This window comes from Lynx rufus, unplaced genomic scaffold, assembly GCF_022079265.1.
Source record: "Lynx rufus isolate CCGP_SWC_20201006 ecotype Redwood Valley unplaced genomic scaffold, mLynRuf1.p SCAF_2, whole genome shotgun sequence".
Classification (NCBI taxonomy): domain Eukaryota; kingdom Metazoa; phylum Chordata; class Mammalia; order Carnivora; family Felidae; genus Lynx; species Lynx rufus.
The window spans coordinates 162,603,346-162,621,128 of record NW_025814834.1 but is presented as its reverse complement, the minus strand read 5'-3'; positions in this window follow the sequence as shown (position 1 = coordinate 162,621,128).

The following is a 17,783-nucleotide window of genomic DNA, read 5'->3' as shown; positions in this document are numbered from 1 at the left end:
TCAGATTCTGTGTCTCCCTCTCTCTCTGATCCTTCCCTGTTCATGCTCTGTCTCTCTCTGTCTCAAAAATAAATAAACGTTAAAAAAAAAAAAAAAAAAGAAATCACCAAACTGTCTTCCAAAGGGGCTGTACCATTTTTGCCTTCCCATCAGCACTGTGTGGGAATTCCAGTTGTTCCACATCTCCACTAAAGTTTAGTATTGTCAGTGTTCTGGCTTTGGGCCGTTCAAAGACGTGTGTAATGGTATGTCATCTTCATTCACATTCCCCGATGACATATGATGTGAAGCAGCTTTTTACATGCTTACTTGCCATCTATATATCTTCTTTGATGGGATGTATATAAAGGTCTTTGGCTCACTTTTTAATCAAGTCGTCTATTTTCTAATTGTTCAGTTTTGAGAGTTTGTTCTTTGCATGTTTTGGATAAAAGTCTTCTATCAGATGTGTCCTTTGCAAATATTTTCTCGTAGTCTATGGCTTGTTTTCTAATTATCTTTATGTTGTATAGAGCAAAAGTTTTTTTTTTTTAATGAATTTTAGCTTACCAAATATTTCTTTCATGGATTGTGTTTTGTGCTGTATCAAAAAAAAAAAAAAAGACATCACCATACCCAAGGTCACCTAGATTTTCTTCTAAGATGCCTTCTAGGAATTATACAGTTTTGTGTTTTATATTTAAGTCTGTGATCCTTTTTGAAGTTAATTGCTGTGAAGGGTGTTTATATATATATATATATGAGGAGCAGATCCTTACTGTGTAAATTTATAAGCCATCTTGACTGGAATTGGTGATTTTTAATTTGGATGAATTTTTACTACTAAATTTTCATAGCAAAGGTGTGAAATCATGGCTTTAAAACATGGTCCTGAGTAGAAAGAAAATAGCTATTGCCATTTCATTCCGTGACCACTTCTAGCAACTATTGGGATTTTTATTTCTCTTTAGTAAGCTATGATATTCATAGTGAAGTAAGTCATTGTTTTCCCTAAGATTAGAGAAAACCAGCCAGGTTTGAAGTGGAATAACTTTAAAGGACTATATAAAATACCTTTGCAAATTCATAAAAGCCACCCATGTACATAGTATCTTTTTTTTTTCTGATGAAAAACACATGTTTAACAACACACTTTCAGAAAAGTACATAAAATATAAAGGTGTAGCTTAGTGCACACATTTTTTTTTTAATGTTTATTTATTTTTGAGAGAGAGGGAGAGTGTGAGCAGGGTAGGGAGCAGGCAGAGAGAGAGGGAGAGGATCCAAAGCAGGCTCTGCCTGACAGCAGAGAGCCTAACATGGGGCTGGAACTCACAAACCATGAGATCATGATGTGAGCTGCAGTGGGACACTTAACCGACTGAGCCATCCAGGCTCCCCTTAGAGCATTATTTTTTTTTTTTAATTTTTTAATGTTTATTTATTTTTGAGAGAGAGGGAGACAGAGCTCAAGAGGAGAAGAGCCAGACAGAGAGAGAGGGAGACACAGAATTTGAAGCAGGCTCCAGGCTCCGAGCTGTGAGTTGCAAGCTGTCAGCACAGAGCCCCATGCGGGGCTCGAATTCACGAACCATGAGATCACCAGCTCATGACCTGAGCAGAAGTCAGACGCCCAACCGACTGAGCCACCCAGGTGCCCCAGTGCAGTATTATTTAAAGTTAACCTCCATTTAATTCTACCCAGATTAAGAAATAGAAAATTGGTAGCACCCCTAGAGGACTTCTGGAAGTACTTTGTAATCCCAACCCCCATCTTCTCACATAAAATTGGTCCCTAGAACTATTTCGTGGTTTTCATTTCCTCATTTTCTTTATATTTTCACTACTTAGTTTTGCATCCTTTCTAAACAATGGCTTGCTTTCCTATATACTCATCTAAAAGTCATATCAATCATAGAATATGTAATGATACAGTATATACATTTTTGCATCTGGATTCTTTTGCTGAACATCATATTTTAAAATTTCTCTGTGCTGTTGTACAGGTGATGTCCCTTCAGGGTTTAAAAAATTTTTTTTTTAAATATTTATTTATTTTTGAGAGAGAGAGCAGGGGAGGGGCAGAGAGAGGGAGACACAGAATCTGAAGCAGGCTCCGGGCTCTAAGCTGTCAGTACAGAGCCCGACAGGGAGCTTGAACCCACGAACTATGAGATCACAACCTGAGCCGAAGTCAGACTTTTAACCAACAGAGCCATCCAGGCACCCATCATCAGTTTTTGTTTTGTTTTGTTTTTCGTTTTTTAATGCTTATTTATTTTTGAGAGAGAGTGCATACGTCCAAGCAAGTGTGGGAGGGGCAGAGAGAGAAGGAGACAGAGCTCTGCACTGTCAGTGGAGAACCCCATGCAGGGCTCCAACTCAAAAACTGTGACATCATGACCTGAGCCAAAGTCAGACACTTAACCGACTGAGCCACCCAGGTGCCCCCTTTCAGTTTTTTTTTTTTTTAATCTATGCAGCATTCCATAGTATAAATATACAATTATATTATATATTTATCCATTTATTGACAGACGTTTATGTTTTATATTTCTACCTCATACAGACAATGATAGTATGAACATTCTTGCACATCAGTGCTGAAAACTTCCTCAGGATTGAATAAAGCTAGGCTGCAAGTTTGTGGAAAACACACACACACACACACACACACACACACACTCATTTTAAGGAATTGGTTTATAGAGTGGGAAAACTGTGAAGTCTAAGATCTGCAGAATAGGCAGGCAGGCCCCAGACCCACAGAAGATCTGATGTTACAGCTTGTATTTATAGACAGTCTAGAGGCAGAATTCACTCCTCAGAAGACCTCAGTCAGTTTTGTCTTAAGGCCTTAGGCTGATTGAATGAGCCACACCCACATTATGGAGGGTAATCTGCTTTACTTAAAGTCCACTGATCTATATGTTAATCTCATCTAAAGAATTCCTTCACAGCAACATCAAGAATGGTATCTGACCAAATATCTGGGTACCATAGTCTAGTCAAGTTGACACGTAAGATGAACAATCACAGTGGTTTACTTCCAGTTTATTGCTATGCTGATGGGTAGGCCCTGCCCATCTCAGCTTCAAGTGAGAGGGTTTCTTAAGATACCAGCTCTTGGCTGCCCCATATTGTATTCTGACATGATTTCATATCAGTGTTAAACTAAAAATTCTCTTGTTACTTAAATCAAATACATAACATTAAGAAGGCTTGTGTTTTTTTCTTAAATCATATTAGATGAAGGATAAATGGAGGAGACAACTTTTATTTTTTGTTGTTGTTTTGTGACTGTTGCCTGTGTTTGCTTTAATCATAGACCTTTAAAAACTTTGCTGTTAGAAACTGTATCAAAACTATAATAGCAGACAAACCAATTTCAAATTGGGACAGATGAGAATGCTGAAGCATCCCTACCTTGAACTCACTTCTGTTAGAGCCAATTTCGAATCCTATGAACTGAGTAGAATGTCAAGCATTATTCAGAAAGACCGTGTTTATAAAGATAGGACTCTCTCGCCCAGCAAGTTTACAAAGATCATATTTATTTTTCAGGTGGCCTACTTATCAATACTAGTCCTTCAGTCGCCTCTAGAATTTGAATCACCACTAATTTATTCTCCACTGCTATTATTTTGTCATTTGGGGAATGTTATATAAATGGAATCATACCATGTATCCTTTTGAAGATGCTTTTCATCTGTATGCCACAATGCCCTTGAGCTCCATCCAAGTTGTTTCTTGCATCAGTGGTTTCTTTTACTGTAGAGTAGTGTAAGGAATGGATGTACCACAGTTTGTTTAACCATTCACCAAGCTCAGGATATTTTAATTATTGCCAGTTTGGGGCTACTACAAATAAAGCTGCTGTGTCCAATCATGTTTAGATTTTTATACAGACTTATTTTCATTTCTGGAATAAATATCCAGAAATGTGATTGTGGGATCATGTAAATGTCTGTTTAGTTTTTGAAAGAGAAACTTCCAGCCTGATCGCAGAGTGGGTGCACCATTTTACATTCCAACAGCAGTATAGGGCAGATCCAGTTTCTCCCATCTTCAAAGCATTTTGTTATTGTCACTAGTTTTTATGTTAGCTTTGCCAATTTGTAATGATATCTCATACAAATGTATCATTCATTGTGATTTTCATTTTGTATTTCATTTCATTGTAATTTTCATTTCATATTTCATTCAGTGTGTTTTAATTTGAATTTTCCTAATAACTGATAATGTTAGATATCTTCTCATGTGCTTATGTTAGATATAAGCTGATAATGATAATATAAGATATCAGCTTAGATATAAGCTGATAATAACTGATAATGTTAGGTATCTTCTCATGTGCTTCACCACCCTAGAATCTTCTTCAGTGAAATAATTCTTCATGTCATTTGCCTATTTAAAAAAAAAAATTTTAATGTTTATTTATTTTTGAAAGAGAGAGAGAGACAGAGAGAGAGAGACAGAGCATGAGCAGGGGAGGGGCAGAAACAGAGGGAGACACAGAATCTCAAACAGGCTTCAGGCTCTGAGCTGCCAGCACAGAGCCTGACTTGGGGCTCAAACTCACAAACCGCGAGATCATGACCTTAGCCGAAGTCAGAGGCTTAACCTATTGAGCCATCTAGGCACTCCATCATTTGCTCATTTTCTAATCAAATTGTTTTTCTTACTAAGTTTGAGTGTTTTTTTTTAAATATATTTCAGATATGAATTTTCAAATATGTGATTTGGAAATATTTTCTTTTAGGCTGTGCTTTTCATTTCATCCTCTTAAAGTTTTTCAGAAAGCAAAATTTTTAATTTTTTAATGTTCTTTTTACTTATTTTGAGAGAGAGAAAACATGAGCAGAGGAAAGGGGGAGAGGGAGGGAGGTGGGGGAGAGAGAGAGAGAGAGAGAGAGAGAGAGAGAATCCCAAGCAGGCTTCCTGCTGAGTGCAGAGCCCAATGCAGGGCTCCATTCCCATGACTGTGAGATCATGACCTGAGCTAAAATCAAGAGTTGGTCACGCAACTTACTGAACCACCCAGGCACCCCACAAAATTTTTAATTTGAATGAAGTTTAGTTTGTCAATTAGAAAAAAAATTATGAATCCTGCTTTCTGTATCATATCTTAGAACACTCACCAAGCACTAGGTCCTGCAGGTTTTCTACTGTTTTCTTCTTAAAATTTGATATTTTTCCATCTAAATCTATGATTCGCTTAGAGTCATATTTTATGCACGTTATGATGTTAGGACCAAGACTGTTTTTGTTTTTATTTTTTTATTTTGTCTACGGATACTCAATTATTCCAATTATGCCAATTATTTTTGAAAATCCTGTACTTCTTGCACTGAATTATTTTTGTTCCTTTCTCAAAGTCAGTTGTGTGGGACTATTTCTGGGTTCTTTATTCTGTTTATTTGATCTCTGTGTCTGTCTCTTCACTATTTTCGATCATTATAAACTGTATAAGTCTTCAAATGAGGCAAAGTTGTTCCACCTACTTTGTTCATCTTTATCAAAATTGTTATAATTATTCTAGTTCCTTTGCCTCTTGATATATATTTTGGGATGATCTATAATAATTTGTATATGTACAAAAAACATTTTTATATTTTCATTGGAATTTTTTTAAAACTATATATCAGTCTGGGGAAAATTGACTCCTTTGCTGTATTGAGACTTCCAATCCATGAACATGGCATATTACTCCATTTCCTTAAATTTTTTTTGACTTCTTTCAAAAACATTGTATAGTTTTCAACATATAAGTCCTTTTTTATTAGATTAATACCTAAATATTTTACTTTTATATTGAACATATGTAAGTGGCATTGCATTCAGTTTTCATTTTTCCATCATTAATATATAGAAATACAATTAATTTTGGGGAGTGCCTGGGTGGCTCAGTCGGTTAAGCATCTGACTCTTGATTTGGGCTCACGTCATGATCTCAGAGTTCATGGGATCAGCCCCACATGCAGCTCTGTGCTGGTGGCGTGGAGCCTGCTTGCAATTCTCTCTCTCCCTCTCTCTAACCCTTCCCAACTCATGCTCTCTCTCTCTCTTTCTCTCTCTGTCTCAAAATGAATAAATAAAAATTTATAAAGAAAAAATACAATGGCACAAAAACAGACACATAGACCAATGGAATAGAATAGAAACCCCAGAACTAGACCCACAAACGTATGGCCAACTAATCTTTGACAAAGCAGGAAAGAACATCCAATGGAAAAAAGACAGTCTCTTTAACAAATGGTGCTGGGAGAACTGGACAGCAACATGCAGAAGGTTGAAACTAGACCACTTTCTCACACCATTCACAAAAATAAACTCAAAATGGATAAAGGACCTGAATGTGAGACAGGAAACCATCAAAACCTTAGAGGAGAAAGCAGGAAAAGACCTCTCTGACCTCAGCCGTAGCAATCTCTTACTCGACACATCCCCAAAGGCAAGGGAATTAAAAGCAAAAGTGAATTACTGGGACCTTATGAAGATAAAAAGCTTCTGCACAGCAAAGGAAACAACCAACAAAACTAAAAGGCAACCAACGGAATGGGAAAAGATATTTGCAAATGACATATCGGACAAAGGGCTAGTATCCAAAATCTATAAAGAGCTCACCAAACTCCACACCCGAAAAACAAATAACCCAGTGAAGAAATGGGCAGAAAACATGAATAGACACTTCTCTAAAGAAGACATCCGGATGGCCAACAGGCACATGAAAAGATGTTCCACGTGGCTCCTTATCAGGGAAATACAAATCAAAACCACACTCGGATATCACCTCACGCCAGTCAGAGTGGCCAAAATGAACAAATCAGGAGGCTATAGATGCTGGAGAGGATGTGGAGAAATGGGAACCCTCTTGCACTGTTGGTGGGAATGCAAATTGGTGCAGCCGCTCTGGAAAGCAGTGTGGAGGTTCCTCAGAAAATTAAAAATAGACCTACCCTATGACCCAGCAATAGCACTGCTAGGAATTTATTCAAGGGATACAGGAGTACTGATGCATAGGGGTACTTGTACCCCAATGTTCATAGCAGCACTCTCAACAATAGCCAAATTATGGAAAGAGCCTAAATGTCTATCAACTGATGAATGGATAAAGAAATTGTGGTTTATATACACAATGGAATACTACGTGGCAATGAGAAAAAATGAAATATGGCCTTTTGTAGCAACGAGGATGGAACTGGAGAGTGTGATGCTAAGTGAAATAAGCCATACAGAGAAAGACAGATACCATATGGTTTCACTCTTATGTGGATCCTGAGAAACTTAACAGGAACCCATGGGGGAGGGGAAGGAAAAAAAAAAAAAGAGAGGTTAGAGTGGGAGAGAGCCAAAGCATAAGAGACTGTTAAAAACTGAGAACAAACTGAGGGTTGATGGGGGGTGGGAGGAAGGGGAGGGTGGGTGATGGGTATTGAGGAGGGCACCTTTTGGGATGAGCACTGGGTGTTGTATGGAAACCAATTTGACAATAAATTTCATATATTAAAATAAATAAATAAATAAATAAATAAATAAATAAATATAAAAAAACATTATCATATTTAATCCTCTAAAAAAAAGAAAAAATACAATTAATTTTTATGTTTGACCTTGTATCTTATGATGGACCTCACTTATGAGTTAATTAAATTAACAAGTTAATTTTGTACATTTCTTGTGATATTCTACATAAACCATTATTTCATCTACAAATAGGAACAATTTTCAGTTTTATTTCTTTGTGCTAATTTGTGTGTTTGTTTTTGTTTATTTCGGTTTGCCCATTGTGATAGCTAGGACTTCCAGTAATAGATTGAATAGGAGTGGAGAGTGTAGAGATCCTTGCTTTGTTCCTGATTTGTGAGTAAGGCATTCAGTCTTTCACCATTAAGTGTGATATTAGCTATAAGGTTTTTTGGTAAATACTATTTATCCAGTTGAGGAAGTTCTACTGTATTTCTAATTTCTGAATGGATGCTGAATTTTGTTGAATGCTTTTTCTGCATCACTTGATGTCATATGACCTTTATGTTTTGTAGTCTATTAACATGGAGAATTACACTAATTGATTTTTGAATATTGACCAAGCCATTTTTCTACTGTTCTGTCTAATGTTATGAGATGGATGTTATGTCTAATGTTATGAGATGATGTGGTCTCCAACTGTAATTTTACTTTTGTCTATTTCTTCTTTTAATTCTATCAGTTTTGGGTTCACACATTTTACAGTTCTGTTGTTTGATGCATGCACAATTACGATTGCTATAATTTCATAATGGATTACCACTTTTCTCCTTAAGTAATGTTTGTCTCTACCTGTCTGTCCCTGGTGATTTTCTTTGCTCTGAAGTGTATTTTATTTGATAGGAATGGAGCCCCTTCTTTTTTCATTTGATTCATGTTTGCCTGGCATATCTTTCTCTATTCTTTCACTTTCAAACTACGCATATTCTTACATTTAAAATGAGTTTCTTCCACACGGTATATAGCTGGGTCATTTTTTTTCTTAATCCACTCTATCAGTCTGCATTGTTTAATGTATGTAGTTAGGCCATTTATATTTAGTTTACTAATTTATAAACCGGGATATATTCTACTATTTTGTTATTTTTGTTTTTGTTTGTTCCCTTTGTTTTTTGTTTCTATTTTCTTTCCACCTGCCTTACACAGGTTAAAAGTTTCTAGAACTGCATTTTTATTTATGATAGTATTTTTCAGTGTATTTCTTTGTATAGCCTTTTTAGTAGTTATTAAGGTATTACAGTGTATATACCAAATTTGTCATAGTATACTAGTTTCAAAATCTTACCTTTACACATTAAGTGTAGATACCTTCTGTCCCTTAAAATCTGTTTAACTTTCCCATTTGTAGTATAATTATCTTAAGTATTTTTATACATACATGGGGAACATCAGATGATATTATAAGTTTTGTTTCAACCATTAAAATAATTTATAAACTCAAGATGAAAAGGAAACTTTATTATGTTTACCCATATATTTACTCTTTCTGTTGTTCTTTGATCTCTCCCTATGTCAATAAATTCTTTTAGTTTTTCTTCATCTGAGAATGTCTTTATTTTCCCCCTATTCCTGAAGTATATTTTTGCTGACTATGGAATTTTATGAGTTGACAGTTCTTTGCTTTTAACACTTGAAAAATATGCCACTTCTTTCTGGATTCCATGGTCTCTAATAAGATATCTACTTTCATTCAAATTGTTTTTCTCCAATAAGTAAAGAGTCATGTATTGTGTGCTATTTTCAAAAATAGTGTTTTTGTTTTAGTTTTCAAAAGTTTTACTATGATTTATCTTCTATAAGTTTTCTGGGGTTCAACCTGTTTAGGATTTGCTGAGCCTCTTGAACCTGTAGGTTATATCTTATGCCAAATTTGACACATTCTCAATCCTTATTTCTTCAAACACTTTTTCAGTCCCTCTCTATCCTTTGTTTCCAAGACTCCAGTGGCAGAAATATTAGATCTTCTATTATAGTCCCACAAGTTCCTGAGGATCTGTGTTTATTTTTTATTTTTGTTTTTCCAGTCTATTTTCTCCCAGTTGTTCAAACTAGGTAATATTATTCTATCTTTGAGTTTGCTAATTTTTTACTCTTCCCTCTCCATTCTGCTGTTGATCATAGTCATTAAGTTTTTAGTTTTGGTTATTTTTCTGTTCTAAAATTTCATTTTAGTTTTTCTTTGTACTTTCTATTTCTTTGCTGAGACTTTTTCTTTGTTGATATTTTCTTTTTTGAAATTAAAACATTGTTTTCATTGTTTCCAGCATTTTCTTCCTTGTTAGTTGAAGCATTTTTATGATGACTGCTCTAAAATCTTTTACAGATAATTCTCAACATCTCTGTCATCTTGGTGTTGACATCTGTTGATTTCTTTTTCTCATTCAAGTTGAAGTTTTTTGTGGTTCATGGTATGATAAATGATTTTTTAACTGAAAATTGATTACTTGGGTATTATGACACTCTGGAAATAATTTAAAGCATCTATTTTATTGGTCTTTCTCTGACACCCTTCTGCCAGGGAAGGAGGGTGCTTCTTTGTGCCAGATCAGGGTAGAACTCTACGTCTCCACCCAGGGAAAAGTGGGGAGGGTTTCCATATTATTAGTGGGCTGGTGTGGAAAATCAGATTCCCAATAGGCCTCCGCTGATATTACACTGCCTGGGAGGGGAACCGTACCTTTATACTACTTCCCACATGGCTTCCACTGATACCATAGTGGGAGGAATGGCCTTACTTATGAGTGATTGTGAAATTTTTGACTTTCGAGTAAGCCTCCTCTGACACCACCATGGCAGGAATGGACAGGGTATGTCATTACTGCCTGATGGGGATGAAAATCCTGCCCACTAAACTCAAACATTTTTTATTGTATCTACTTATTTATTTGTTTATGTATGTATCTATGTATCTATCTATCTATCTATCTATCATCTATCTATTGAATTATAGCTCACACACAATGTTACATTAGGTCCAGGTATACCACATAGTGATTCCACAGCTCTATACATTATACTGCTCACCACAAGTGTAGCTACCATCAGTCAATTCAATCTTTTTTGGTTTTTTTTTTATATTTATTTATTTTTGAGACAGAGGAAGACATAGCATGAATGGGGGAGCGTCAGAGAGAGGGAGACACAGAATCAGAAGCAGGCTCCAGGCTCCAAGCTGTCAGCACAGAGCCCGACGCGGGGCTCAAACTCCCGGACTGTGAGATCATGACCTGAGCCAAAGTCAGATGCTTAACCAACTGAGCCACACAGGCACCCCATACTCAACCTTTTTTAATATCATTCCCTCCTTTCTACCCACCCCCCGCAACTTCTTCACCTCTACCTACCCTTGCAGGAAAGGAAATTTTGGAAGCTTTATCGCAGCCTGGTGAGAGTAGTCTAGTCTCCTTATGGAGCTTTTCTGGCGAAGGTGGTGTTGGGATGCAGTTTTTTTCAGTAGTATTTGGCAGAACTAGAGCAATTATTGTCTAAAAGCGTTCTTCTTGCTAGGCTGCCCTTTTCTCATACTTTGGCTAGAGAAAGCAGGCTTTTATTGGCAGGGTTTTGTTTTGTTTGTTTTTTTGTCTATGCCTATTGGCATTTCTGAGTTGCCACTTTCTCTATCACCCAGGCTGGCATAATACATGAGGGAAAGTGAAAACCCAGGAAATGCAGAGCCATGTTGTTTCTCAGGTCCTCAGGTTTTTAGCCTGCTGGTCTTCTTTTCCCTACCTTTCAGAGTCATCTTATGTTTGTTTAAATATGACAAGTTTTTAATGTTCTTAGTAGAAAGAATGGGGTATTGTACATCGAATCCATCTTTCCCAACATATGACTGCACTAATTTTTTCATTATAAATTGATTTTTTTCTGGTAAGCTCAACCTAGGGTTTCAGATCTTCTATCTCAGAAGATATTGCTTGAAATGGACTTGTTCGTTACCACCATAGATATATACTGTCAGTAACGTTCACAAGGGAAACAAAAACTTAAGGAAGAAAAATTTAGTGTTTAATGAACTTTCTTAGTTACACAACTTCTCTGACCCAACAAATATTTCACAACACCTAGGCTTTATATGTGTTTATATGATACCACTGAAATGACTATGTCTCTACCAGCCTATATTTTTGTAATTCTGTCACTATTGTTGATTGTCTAGGTCAATCAGAAAAACTTCGTTGCAATATAAATAAATATGAAGATGGCTATATACAGTGGAAAGACCTCATGGCTATAAATGAAGAAAAAGTCAAAATTTTTATGAGTGTAGCTAATTTGAATCAGTATTTTTAAGTTAAATGATAATTATAACTGGAGTGAAAACTGAAATAGAGGACAGGAGACCTCAATTCTTAATAAGTTTTAGCTACCTAGTGGAAAGGTATCAGAAACAAATCTTTTTCCTTGGTCTCTATTACAACTCTTGCCAGGCAGCAGGGTTGGAGTAACATATAACCTTTAACTTTTTTTTTTTTTTTCAGAATAATTGGATGAACTATGTATGTTTACTGATTGAATAATGTGGATTAATGCTACTTGATCACATGTCATCTTAGTCCTTCTTGGGCACTCAGTGTTTACTCTCCATCTCTTAATTCCTCAGAATACAATGACTGGATGTGAGCTGTGCACACAACTGATTTCTGTTTATTATTATTATTAGATATTATTTTAATATTATAGCTTAAATATATCTTTCAATGTAAGAGACATACAAACTCATTTTTTTCTTGGAGTTTAAGGGAAACATTTGGACCATGATATACATAGATAATGTACACATGGATACACACAGATTTGTGCACATGGATAGATTATGAATAATGGACAAAAGTCAAAGTTAGATTTACAGGATTAAAAGAATTAAAATTTGGGGGCATCTGGTTGGCTCAAGTTGGTTAAGAGGCTGACTCTTGATTTTAGCTCAGGTCATGATCTCATAGTTTGTAGGGTTTGAGCCCCACATTGGCTCTGTGCTGTTTGGGATTCTCTTTCCCTCTTCTCTGCCCCTCCCCCCACTCAAGTCACCTCTCTCTCTCTCTCTCTCCCCCACAGTGAATAAAATTTAAAAAACATTAAGATGTCTCTAGACATATAATTTTGGCAGGAGAGTAAATGCTTTACTTTTATCTTAGTACATATCCTTTCCTAGCATGACCATACAATGCATGTGCACAAACACACTTTATTATTAATGCAAGATATTTAAGGGACTGGCATTGTTTTAAAGAATATTTTAATGAAACTCATGAAAATAGTTTTATAATTGAGAAACGTCTGTAGTCTAAAGGATATCTTCCCAACCCCATAATCTCTACATGAAGCATGTAAATGATCAGGTCTTAGAACAAATAAAATTATACTCTATTTCCGTAATTATAATCTAGGGGCTACACTTACACTTATCTGTCAGTTTTAATTGCATTTATAAGGTAAGATTTATTTGTGATTATTTATGGATGATCTAATTTTCCATTACCCAAAAAGCAGATCCAGATGCTTTTAGGAACTCTTAATAATATTTAGTCCTGATTCTCTGAGAAAGGAGAGAAGGATTGTGGCCAGACAATAACAAAATTTCTTATAGTCTGATTAGCTCATTTTTCCAAATGCTTTTTCTGTTGGTCATATCACCATTCAGAATCCAATTTTGGCATTCCCAAATGACTCATATATCTGGATTATTCATATATAATGAGTGTGTTATTTTCTGGTGCAGGATCACATGGCTTTTGGATACTAAAACCAACTTTACTTCATTATGACTGATTTCCTAACATTCCACACAATTTTCACTGCAGAAGGGAGGCAGCAGCATGGAAGTGATGATGAATTAATATTTATTATAATTATTTCTCAAATAATTGCTATTTGTATTTATCCTGATTCCACCTCACAATTTTATTTATTTCAGAAACATTTTTGTTCTAGATGACTAGTGATTTCTTCTAATTATCTTATGACCTGAGACACCCTTGTCACTATCAAGTTTAACAAGAGACACAGGTGTCAAGACAAGAAGATTTAAGACAAAATAGATATAATGTATCAAAAAACAAGACAAACCCACCACAAATATTCACTGAGAATTTATAATCCAAACGAGGTAAGTTTTTTTAACTGATTATTTTTTAGATTATTGTTTGATATAAAGTGTATATTGTATATTTTTTACTCTGGAAAACAAACTATAATAAAAACAGAAATAACTTACATTTGTTTAAAAATATTTGTCAATCATAGCTGTAATATAAACCATCAAATTATAAAGCAATTCAATCAACAAAAGTTTTTTTGTTGCAACATAATTCTGAAACCTATTACCCTTTTCTCTGTATTTTAAGTATTATAAATTTGTCATTTTGAATTTTTCATCATTAAGACACTTATGATATCTCAAAATTAATACCCTAAATCTATATATTGTTAAAAATTATTTTTATTAAAACTATATTAAGCTTTAATATTTTTAAAGTTAAATAAAGTTTTGTTTGTTGTTGGCCATGTGTCAGTAAAAAGTAATTGAAAATGCTTCATCTGTGTCCACCATAAAATGAAGATTCTCTCTTAGGTAAATAACTAGTTCTTGACATTCCTCTTTGTTCAGCTATAACCTAATCTTTCAGAGAAGTTTTTTGTTTTTTGTCTTTTTTTAACTCAAAAATTATTGTGTCGCAGTCTACAGAATGGGAGATAATTTTTGCAAACCATATATTGAATAAAGGGTTAATATCCAAAATACGTAAAAAACTGAGTTAACTCACTAACAGTGACAACAAATAACCCCAAACAATCCAATTAAAACATGGGCAGAAGACATTTCTCCAAAGACAACATCAAAATGGCCAACAAACATGAAAAAATGCTCAACATCACTAATTATCAGGAAAAATGCAAATCAAAACCACAATGAGTTATTACCTCACACATATTAGAATGTCTATCATCAAGAAGACAAGAGACATAAGGTGCTGGAGAAGATGTGGTGAAAAGGGATCCCTTATATATTGTTGGTGGGGATGTAAATTGGAACCACTATGGAAAACAATAGGGAAGTTCCTCAAAAAATTAAAAATAGTGGCACCTGGATGGCTACGTCAGTTAAGCATCTCATTCTTGATTTCACCTCAGGTCATGATCTCACAGTTTGTGGGTTCAAGCTTCTCACTGGGCTCCAAGCTGACAGTGCAGAGCCTGCTTGGGATTCTTTCTCTCTCCCTCTCTCTTTCTGCCCCTCCTGTGCCTGTGCTCGCTCTCTCTCTCCCAAAATAAATAAATAAACTTAAAAAAATTAAAAATAAATATACTGTACAATCCAGCAATTCCTGGATTTATACCCAAAGGAAATAAAAACAGAATTTTGGCAAGATGCATACATCCCTATGTGTATCACAACATTATTCATAATAACCAAGATATGGAAACATTCTAAATGCCAGTCAGTGGATAAATGGATAAAAAAGATGGGGTACATATGCACAATGGATTATTATTCAGCTATGGGAAAGGAAAATATTCTTCCATTTGTGACAACATGGGTGGATCTTGAGCATTTTAAATTTTTTTTTTCAAAGTTTATTTATTTTTTGGGACAGAGAGAGACAGAGCATGAACGGGGGAGGGGCAGAGAGAGAGGGAGACACAGAATCGGAAACATGCTCCAGGCTCTGAGCCATCAGCCCAGAGCCCGACGCGGGGCTCGAACTCACGGACCGCGAGATCGTGACCTGGCTGAAGTCGGACGCTTAACCGACTGCGCCACCCAGGCACCCCAATCTTGAGCATTTTATAACAAGCACGGTGAGACAAAGAAGGACAGGTACCATATAATATCACTTATATGTGGAATCTAAAAAAGTTACACCTGTAAAAAACAGTAAAATGGTGGTTATCAGGAGAAAGGAAGATGGAGATAAGATTGATTGAATTTAAAGGTACAAACTTGTAACTAGTAAATGAGGTATAGAAACCTAATGTACAGAATAAGGAATATAGACAACAATATTGTGCTATAATTATGTAATGTGATAAACACTGCTACATTGGAAATCACATTACAATATATAAATGTATCAAAGTAACTAATTTCACACCTTAAACTTGGACAATGTTATACATTGTTTACTCAATTCAAAAAAGTGAACTTAACATGTCTACATTGCTTCGTATATTCTTCTATGTCTTCACATTATACTGGGAAAAGCAACCGAATCCTTAACAGTTTGCAGCCTTCAGAATCTGATTTCTCTCCCCCTATTTAACCTCTCCAAAATGGTCTCCAAAATGGTCCAGAAATCAGTGGAAACTTTACATATACAAATCCATCGTTTTTAGAAAGAAATTATGAATATTTTCCCCTATCATCTATCATCATCATCATCATCTCTCTATCCATGTCGTGTGGTTTTTCCCAAGCTTTTTTCTGAGCAAGCAATCCAAGAGACCAACATGGGGTGCCTTTATGACCCAGCTTTGGATGTCGCGAACCATAATTCTGTCATATACAAATGGTTGTACAATCTTATCTGTGATTCAGTGTGGGACGACCCTTCTTGAATACCAGGAGGCAAGATTGCTCTAAGAACCATCTTAGAGACTAGCAACTAAATAGATTTATTTGAGTTTAAAAAACTTAATGCTTTGGGGCACCTGGGTGGCTCAGTCAGTATAGTTGTCCAGTTCTTGATTTCAGCTCAGATCATGATCCCAGGGTCATAGGATTGAGCCCTGCATCAGGCTCCACACTGAGGTGAAGACTGCTTGAGATTCATTCTCTCTCTCTCTCTCCCTCTGCCTCTTTCCCCCACTTAGGTGCTCTCTATCTCTAAATTAAAAAAAAAAAAAACCTTAATGTTTTATGTTCTTTAATATTTAAAATATTTTAATTTATCCAAGTTTTCAAGTCTTTAGTATACATTATATTTCTAAATGTTAAGTTTAATTCCAGAATGATATTCCATTGTGTAGCTATGTGCAGTCGTGTAGCTATAATTTATTTAACACATCTATTATTGGAACATTTAAGTCATTTTTTTTCCATTTTAAAACAACCAATGAGCAAATTTAGTGCTAAATCTTTACATAGAAATAAATTAATATGGATCCTTAAAATGCATTACTAGAGTTAAACTCTCTGGGTTCAATGGCACAAGCCTGAAGGATAAGCTTTCAATATATTGGAATATTGTTCTCCAAAAATGTTATTTCAATGTACTTTTTTATTAGCAAAGAATTGTGAGTTGTCTATTTTTTCTGATTTGGTAATAAATTGTCTTACTTGTATTTTAATTAATATTTCTTTAATTTTTGCTGAAATTTATTAATAAACTCATTGGTGGCTCATAGTTTGGAAATTGCATATATATACATATGTATGTGATACATAGATAGATATTCACATACATAGATTTATTAAATTAATGTTTCACTTTTTAAAAATGTATTCTTAGAGCATATTACATTTAAAACTGTAGTAATCAAGATTATTGGCTACATACAACTTTCTTCAATGATAAAAACATTTTAATCTATGTTAGAATTGCTGTCCATTTGCCAAATATGGCTATTGAACACTTAAAAATGTGGCTAGAGCAACTGATGAACTAAATTTTTACTTTTATATAATTTTAATTAAATTTAAATAGCTACAAACAGCTACATATTGGACAGCCCAGACTAGGGATTAATCAGGGATGTTGTAATCCTTTTGATTCAAAAACATCCTTTACCCAGGCTTCTCTAATTACCTACCTTGTATCAATACTCTAAATTTTCAGGTATATATTATATACAGTAATTACACGAATCTACTGTGTACAACTAAATAAATGTTTACATATGTAAAAACCTATTTAACTGCCACCCAGATCAAGATTTAGAACACTTCCGTCATTTTAGAACATTTCCTTGTGCCCTTTCCAGTAGTGTCCCCTTTGAAGAGTAATCATTATCCTGACATCTATCATCATAAATTAGTTTGGCTTATTTTGAAGTAATATAAATAAAGCAATGATTAGTATTATTTTGTATCTTTTGTTTGTTTTGTTTTCTGTTTTTTTATTTGTGTGTGTGTGTGTGTGTGTGTATTATTTTCTATTTAGCTTCTCTCTCTCACTGTGGTTAAGATGCACCTATTCTGTGTGTATTAGTAGTGTGGCATTTTTCTTTGGTGTGTAGAATTGTATTTTATAAATATTCCACACTTTTTTTTTTTTACCCATTCTCAGTACAAAGACATTTGGAATGTTTTCAACATTAGACTATCATAAATAAAGCTC